The sequence below is a fragment of the Haemaphysalis longicornis genome, unplaced genomic scaffold, assembly GCF_048455015.1.
Source record: "Haemaphysalis longicornis isolate Haplotype H1 unplaced genomic scaffold, Haemaphysalis longicornis Haplotype H1 scaffold_49, whole genome shotgun sequence".
NCBI classification, from domain to species: domain Eukaryota; kingdom Metazoa; phylum Arthropoda; class Arachnida; order Ixodida; family Ixodidae; genus Haemaphysalis; species Haemaphysalis longicornis.
In genome coordinates, this window is record NW_027526384.1 from 1,694,080 (window position 1) to 1,702,076 (window position 7,997).

Genomic DNA, 7,997 nt, shown 5'->3' on the forward strand with positions numbered 1-7,997 from the left:
AACTTATGAAGGGACTTTAAGTGCTCCCTGCCGGGTATATTGCTTGGAGAAGCTGGGGTGCTCACCTTCGTAGATGAGCGCCCCAGTTGCCCACCAATGCTTTTAGAAAACAAAACTGAAAGCATGATGGCTGACTGAATAGTGAGGGAAACAGTGTATAAAAGCTGTAGCCTGTGTTTTTTAGCCACGATCAGCTCACGGAAAGCTTTGATTTACGTTTGTTTCAGGTGTTCAACTCCTTAGGAACTGTTTATTTTAGGAAAACATCCACAGATGCTTCTCCAATGAGCTCTCGCTGTTCACCACTTTTGTGACGTCACGAGTACCCACCCAAACGTGTACGGGGCGTCGTCCCCTGTTTTCACGTTTTCGGCGTTTTCTGCCTTATTAAACAACTGCTGGTTACAAGAATGGTGCATGTAGATTCTCGGTACCGTAATTCATCGATTGAGGCCAACTTGTTTCCACACTTTAGTGTCACTTTAACGGAAAAGCTAGTAAATTTAATTAGCATAGTAACGGCTGTATTTACTAACTCCTTACGAACTTTACTACCCCGCACTATGGTACGTAGGCTCTGCCACTAAGTACGCACCGTAAATGCTATCGTTCCTAGTCTACACCGCGCACTTAGTAACTGCTCCTTGTTTGATACTAAAATTAATTGATACTAACAAAATTCTATGACTTATTGAACATAAGTATGGCACTTTTCCCACTCCACCTCATGATGAAAAAAATACCGGGCCATCTCCACTAACGTGAAACCTGGGGAGGGGCGAAGCATGCCTTGTATAGGTATGCCACAAAAAAATGGAAGGGAAACGGAGGAGAGAAATAGCAGCTCTGATAATTGAAGCAAACAGTTAGTCACCCTTTAGTGTCCCTTTAACTCTTCAACACATGGCGGGACGTTTATTAGGCACAGAAAATACAACTTTCGCATAACACCGTTTTCCTATCTTTTTCAAATTATGCACTATCCAATTCATGTAGGAAATCTCAGCCATCTTTTTTTTTCACTTCTGTTGTGTTCCAGTACTTCTAGACAGTCTTCCGGGTTTCTTGTTATCTGCTGCAACAATGATTCCGCTACTTTGGGTACCCCGCTATCTGAAGGTGGTCTGTCTGCTTACTAACGCTATCTGGTATAGAGTAAATACCTCACTTGTTTAATGCCTTTTAGAAGCACGTTGTTGCTATAAACCTTCTTAGAAGTTTTGAGTGAGAAGAATACCAGAAAGCGCAATACTTTTCATAATTCCACAAATTCACGGGGCTCGAGTCCTTTATGCAGATTGCAATGTAAGCACAGTCAGCCCTATGAGTATGTAGATATATTTGATTGCCCTTATTTATTGTCAAAGCACGTCAGTTAATGTTCCCGAATGTAACTGAACTCCTTATTCTCTCTGGCAACCTCTGGCAATTTGAGAACGCTGAGCGTAACACAGCTCTCGTTTTCGCTTTTTATTACCATTCAGTGTGGGCTCGTGACCTTTATTCAGTTCATTAATTACCATGGCTGACTTTCATCGCTATTTATTATGTTTAAGTCATAACACACGTAAAAATCTCAATACGTTCTGTTTTGTAGGAACTTTGTGTTATCATATCGGAAACCTTTACTGTGGTAATTTGTGTGCTCGCTGGTAGGACCCATGGTCACTGGTGCCAAACTTGCTGCTATGCATCGTACTTGTGCTTGCGTACGTGTCCGAGCGTGCGTGGATAGCCAATGTAACTCCCTCTGATTATCAGCATGCGAAATATGCACATCCTGACGTATACAGCCTCTATATAGGTTCTAGTATTTTTTCACTTTTTTTTTTTTTTGCATCGTGCACTAGCCCAAATGCCCTCCAGCTCTCCCTGGGCACGCCAGCCAACCATGAATTGTTATTCTTTTTTAACTTCAACAACCATTTAAATAGATCTTTTTTCTTCAAATAATCAGTTCAACATTAAAAGATCTTTGTTGCTGTCATGCGGCAAACAAAAAAAAATCGGTCGGGCGCACCGTGTTAGGTTGAAGAGATAAAATTGGAAGTCCTTGGCATGAAATGTTTACGGGAAATTTTCTCCTTCCTTTCAGTGCGATCTCTTCGACACTCTTCCATGCAAAGATCTGTCAAGGCCTTTCACAAATTGCACCTGCCTTCCCTATAGGGATCTGACTTACTCATACAGAATTGGTATTTGCGTCAATGAAAACGCGCCATTTCGACGAAGATAGTTCAAACGACGTCATGTAACTATTAAAAGCGGTGGACTACTATTACCCGTCTCACTCTACTCATTGCATAGTTGTATTCAGTCTAGTTGTATTTAATAAATAAACACAAACTACATTTTCACCCGTTATTTTGTAGTTCTCACAAAATTGGCGCCATCATGAGCTCAGAAATGTGGGTATTATTCTTGCAAATTTTGTGTACATATAGCTCACAGCGGCCAAGTCAGAATATATATTTACTATGGTCCGCATCAACCTCTCACTTTCAACTTCCGCCAGGTATGAATTCATAAAGTGTTACACATCAAAAATGCCTTTAATTCAATTCAACCAAAGATAGTCACCTCTAAACTTGAAGAATATCAATGCCATAAGAACTTGATTAAGCTAACAGATAGTATACTTACTGAAAGAGAAATAATATTTGAAGATGGAACTATTAGGGTAGTAAAGTCGTTGGCAGAAGGATCACCCCAAGGTTCTCCTTTAAGTCCTTTATATTGGAACCTCACGGTTTCAGGACTTTTAGAGTGTAGGTTTCCACAGGGTTCGCATGTACAAGCTTTCGCTGACGATATTGTAGTAATGGTTGAATTCAAATCTCGAAACGATGCTGAAAGTAATGTTAACGAGGTATTAAACATAATCTACAGGTGGGCAAGAAGAAGTAAGATCACATTAAATAATGAAAAATCAGAATTTATGATAGTTGGGAAACAATACGGAAACCATCCACCAGGCATCAAGATTGGAAATGATAAAATCAAAATAGTGAATGAAATGAGAATTCTAGGTGTAATTTTTGACAACAAACTAACATTTTTACCGCATTTGAAATATTTGAAAGAAAAAGTAGCAGAATTAACTTATAATTTAAGTCGAACGATGAAGGATGACAAGGATTCTAGTAGGACGTTATTACAACTAATATATAAAAAAGGAATCGAGAGGATGATAAATTATGCATCCCCCGTATGGTATACCAAGAAAGTAATCATTCTAAGGAAGTTAAGCTCAATACAGAGGTTACCATTAATTTTGGTAACAAAGGCATTCAAAACAACATCTAATGCTTCTCTTAATGTTCTAGCGAAAATACCACCTGTCCATCTTACTATACAGAAAGAAAATGAACAACATGAAATATTGAGGAACGGTAAAAGTTTTTCAATGGAAAATGAAACATTTTTGGGAGAACAAATAATGCAAAAATATGACCACTGGCAAGACCATCCAGCCAAAAAAATTGTTATACCCGTAGCTGACAAAGAAGAGGAAGTGAATTTCAAGATTTACACTGACGGTTCAAAAAGAGAAAAGGAAGTCGGGGCAGCTTTCATAGTTTTAGACTGCAATAATGCAATTGTAGTAATAAGGAGATATAAGCTGCCAGGATATGCCTCTAATTTTGACGCAGAAGTTTTAGCGATTCAGAAGGCAGTAGAGTATATTGTTGGTGATAGGGAGTATAATAGTTATCAACTGTATACAGATAGCCTATCCACCTTAAACGCTTTAAAAAAATCATGTAATAGTAACCCAATGATCGTCAAAATCAAAAAACTAATAACTACAAATGCTGTTAATCTTAAATTGAGCTACGTAAAAGGTCACAGTAACACACTAGGTAATGATTTAGCGGATGAACAGGCAAACAAGGCTTCAGAGTCTGGAGAATACACTTTTATCCCAACTAAGAAATCAACTATATCTAGAGAATTACAGTTAAAGCTTACTAGGGAATGGAAAGATCTTTGGAATAAAGAAGGTAAGGCAAGTTACACGTATACGTGGATTCCAAATGTAAATCTTATTCCAGAACACTTCCCGACAAATTTTTATTCAGCTCAAGCTGTAACTGGACATGGGAGGTTCCCTTTCTATTTTCAAAGATTTGGAATTACGCAGAATACATTACGTCCATGTAAGGACGAAGCAGAAAACTTCGATCACTACCTAAATGACTGTGAACTAGTTACCAAGGAGAGGACTGAAATGGTTCAGAAACTAGGACCAAATCTTGGAAAGCGGAAACCTGAAATCATTAAAAACGAACAAACAAGAAAGATTCTTGTAGCAATGGTATTAAAAATTAACGACTTTGTGATGCAAATGTGACCAAATACCCTAAATTTTAACCACAGATAACAACAATATTTGAGGCAGATATGATCGGGAGATGGGATGTAAGGCCAATTTGGTGAGGTTTCCTCCACCTGCATCTCTCGTCATATTGGCTCTAACGCTATAACAACACTATATACAACAACAAAAATACATTCAAAAACTAAGGCCAAGTCCTTCTTAAAGATGGATACAAGGCAAGCTGTCCTCAACTCAACTTAAGGAACAACAGCAAGAAATTGGCCAAGTTCTACAGAGCCAGAACGACATGACTACAGACAAGCACTTCGTCTACGTCATCGTCTTCAAGTATTCAAGTCAAGATCAAGAAACACCAGTACAAGTCTACTGACTACAAGACACTGTTCCAGCACAACGAGTGTTAATATTCTCTTTCTAAAGCTTAATTGTTGTATAATTATAGTTTTCACAGAAGCAACTGAATGTACACTTTTGTTTATGGGAAGAAAAAAAATCAATAAAAGCCGCTGATTGTTGGGCCCGTTCCCGGGCGGTGGTCGCTGATGGTAGATCTATTCCTTTACCCCTTACCCCATCCCTTTCCTATCCCAACCACTTTTTTGCCAATTCCTTAACCCGCTTTCTTTCCCCTCCCTTCCCTTTCTTTTCCTGCGATACTTCGGTGGTGCAGGCTAGGAGTCTCTTCTCCTTCTCACACACTGTCCCGGTATAGACCAATTGCAATAAATTCACTTATAGGTAAGGTGTTGGAAAAAATTGTGAAATCCAGGATGTATTATTTTCTTTATAAAAATATTCACTTTTCCAAAAACTAGTTTGGCTTTATACGTAACAAGCCGACGACAGAAGGACTGAGAGAAATTAAAAAGCGAATTGATCAAGCAAAATTAGATGGAAAAACAACGGTATTAATATCTTTATACATTAAGAGTGCATTTAACTCCATCAGAGCTGATCATGTGGTAGCATTTTGTAAGAAAATAGGTTTTCAGGAGAACTTAGGATTGCCGTAAGTATTTTAACAAACAGAACTATAATATACGACAACGACTTTAAGAAACTCGAATTCAAATTACCCATCGGGTCACCTCAGGGATCACCATTCAGTCCCATGTTTTGGAACTTCATGATTCACTACCTGCTGAATGAGAAATTTGGGGTTGGTTGCCATATACAAGCGTTTGCTGATGATATCACGGTAGTAGTTAAAGGGAAATCAATGATTAAAATTGAAACGGCAACAAATGCAGCCTTAGAGAAGGTTGCAAAATTGGCGAGCACGAGAAATCTGCACTTTAATATGGACAAATGTAAAGCAATTGTTCTTGGGAACAAATACGACAACAGACCACCAATTTTTAAGATGCAGGGTAACAATATTAAGGTAGACAAAAAGATAAAGATATTAAGAGTCATCATAAATAGTCGCCTAAGCTTTATGAGCCATTTAAATTATATCAAAGACAAAGTTACCCTGCTGGCGGTAAATGTATCGAAATTCACATCTAGAAAAAAAGAAAGGACAAGTCCCCATTTAAGAATAATATACTTAAGAGCCATTGAAAGGGTAATTGTATATGCAGCACCTTTCTGGCATTCAGCCAGAAGTCACATTAAAAGGAAATTGAGTTCGATACAGAGAATAGCTCTACTAAGAGTAGCCAAAGCCTATAGAACAGCGCCTAATATAGCTTTGAATATAGTAAGTAATATCTTGCCAATCCATCTTACGATTGAGGAAGAGGTAGAAACGTACAAGATTATAAAAGAAGATAAACCTTTTACATGGGAAGGCGTGGCATTCCATAGAAATAATATAATAAATAAGATAGACAAGTGGGAAAGGCACCCAGCAAAGTTATTAGCTTTCCCCTACAATAGGGAACTTTCAGGGGAAGAGGACTATCAATTTCACATTTTCGCGGATAGGTCGAAATCAAATGACAAAGTAGGTGCGGCTTTTGTGGTTATGAATGAAAATTTGAGTAATGTACATTTTTGTCAGTATAGTTTACCGAAATTTTGCGACAACTTTCAGGCTGAAGTGGTAGCACTAACGAAGGCAATAGAGTATGTCAGTTCCAAGGAATGTAAAAAGATACAAATAATAACAGACAGTATTTCAGCATTATAGGCCATTAGCAATCCTTATAATGAAAATCCCATGATTTTGGAAGTTAAAAAACTAATAGAAAGCAATAAGGGTAAGGGAATAATCCAACTTGCACACATAAAGGGTCATTCCGGCAATCCGGGAAACTAATTAGCTGACGATTTCGCAAGAACAGCAGCAAAGCAAGGAGAAAAACTTACCATCCCGATGTCAAAGCATTTTATTAAAAGACAAATATTTGAAGACGCTTCAGACAGGTGGCAAAAAGAATGGGTTAAGGAGGGTTCAAGCACTCAGGCGTACCAATGGGTCCTCAACGTTAAAAATATCCCAAGTCACTTCCCAACCAATCATTTTGTATCACAAGCAATGATGGGCCATGGCAGGTTCCCCCACTATTTGTATAGGTTCGGGCTTAAACATGATAAAATATGCAGTTGTAAAAAAGAAGCTAAGTTTTGACCATTACTTAGATGACTGCCCAAAGACGAAATCCCTTACAGGTAAATTCAAAAAGAAACTAAGGCATCAGTTATCCAAACAAAAACAAGAAATAATAAAAGACGAAAAGCTAATGGAGTTACTAGCACAAACGGTAGAAGAGAATAATAAAATAATATAACTAAACAGGAATAGGTGATTGGGTATTCCGTCGTGCTCATTATTGATTTCACCCCCTGAGGGGGAGGAACGGTTCACTGCAGCACAAGACCACCAGGCCACCCAGGGGCTCAACATGGCAAACTTATATCCATTAACCAAGGTGGGTATAAAAATGGAAGGATCACCGAAAGAGGGGCAATTCCACACTTGGAAAAAAAATGACACCAAAATATTGAAACCACAGACTCCCGAGGCGGCTGGCAAACATTTTGCCACTGGTGGTCTCATAGGGGGTCAGGAAGTGGGAGAAAAAAGAGGAGCAAATAGTATAAGTCTCCATCGCTGGGTGATCACCCTCAGGACTTCGACCAAGTACGTGGCCACGAGCACGATAGAGGTGGGGCGGTGGATTTTTTTATAATTCCTTCTCGAGGGAGAGGTGGACTTTCGCAGTAGCACAGCTTTAGGCTGTCAATACTGCACAAGGTACAACAAGTGTTCCCATTCGAGTGTGGGCAACAATGCCCGGAGACCCTGGGGATAACTCGGGACAAAAAGAATGAAGTAACTGCAAAAGCACAGAGTCGGTCTGAGTTGGTGACACCCTGGCATACCTAGGCGAGAAGGTGCATTTCGTGGCAAGAGGTGGACAAATACCCTCCCCCGTGGGAGGTACGTTCAAGAAGAGCACGGAATTCTATGAGAGTAGTGGGAAATACTATAAACAGGGTGGGCAGGGATTAAAATGGGAATATCAACCAGTATGGTCACTCTGCAGGGCACAGTAACAATTGTGGACCTATTGGTGTGTTTTAGTGCTCTTTTAACAAAAACAGAAGACCAAGTAAAAAGGTGTATAATGGGAAATTAGGAAAGGTTAAAAAGAAAATGAAAAAAAAACTATTGTAAAAGGGTAGAACTATATATGTACAGTAAGGT

General features: G+C 39.0%; 1 long non-coding RNA gene across 1 annotated transcript in view; it reads left to right on the forward strand.

Moving 5' to 3' along the window:
- Window positions 1-2,259, forward strand: part of LOC144137740 (uncharacterized) — a 93,579-nt gene extending 91,320 nt beyond the window's left edge. Inside the window, exon 4 of the long non-coding RNA XR_013315724.1 lies at window positions 2,096-2,259. This is a non-coding gene — a long non-coding RNA (uncharacterized LOC144137740). The remainder of the gene's footprint in view (window positions 1-2,095) is intronic.
- Window positions 2,260-7,997: the final 5,738 nt, after the last annotated feature.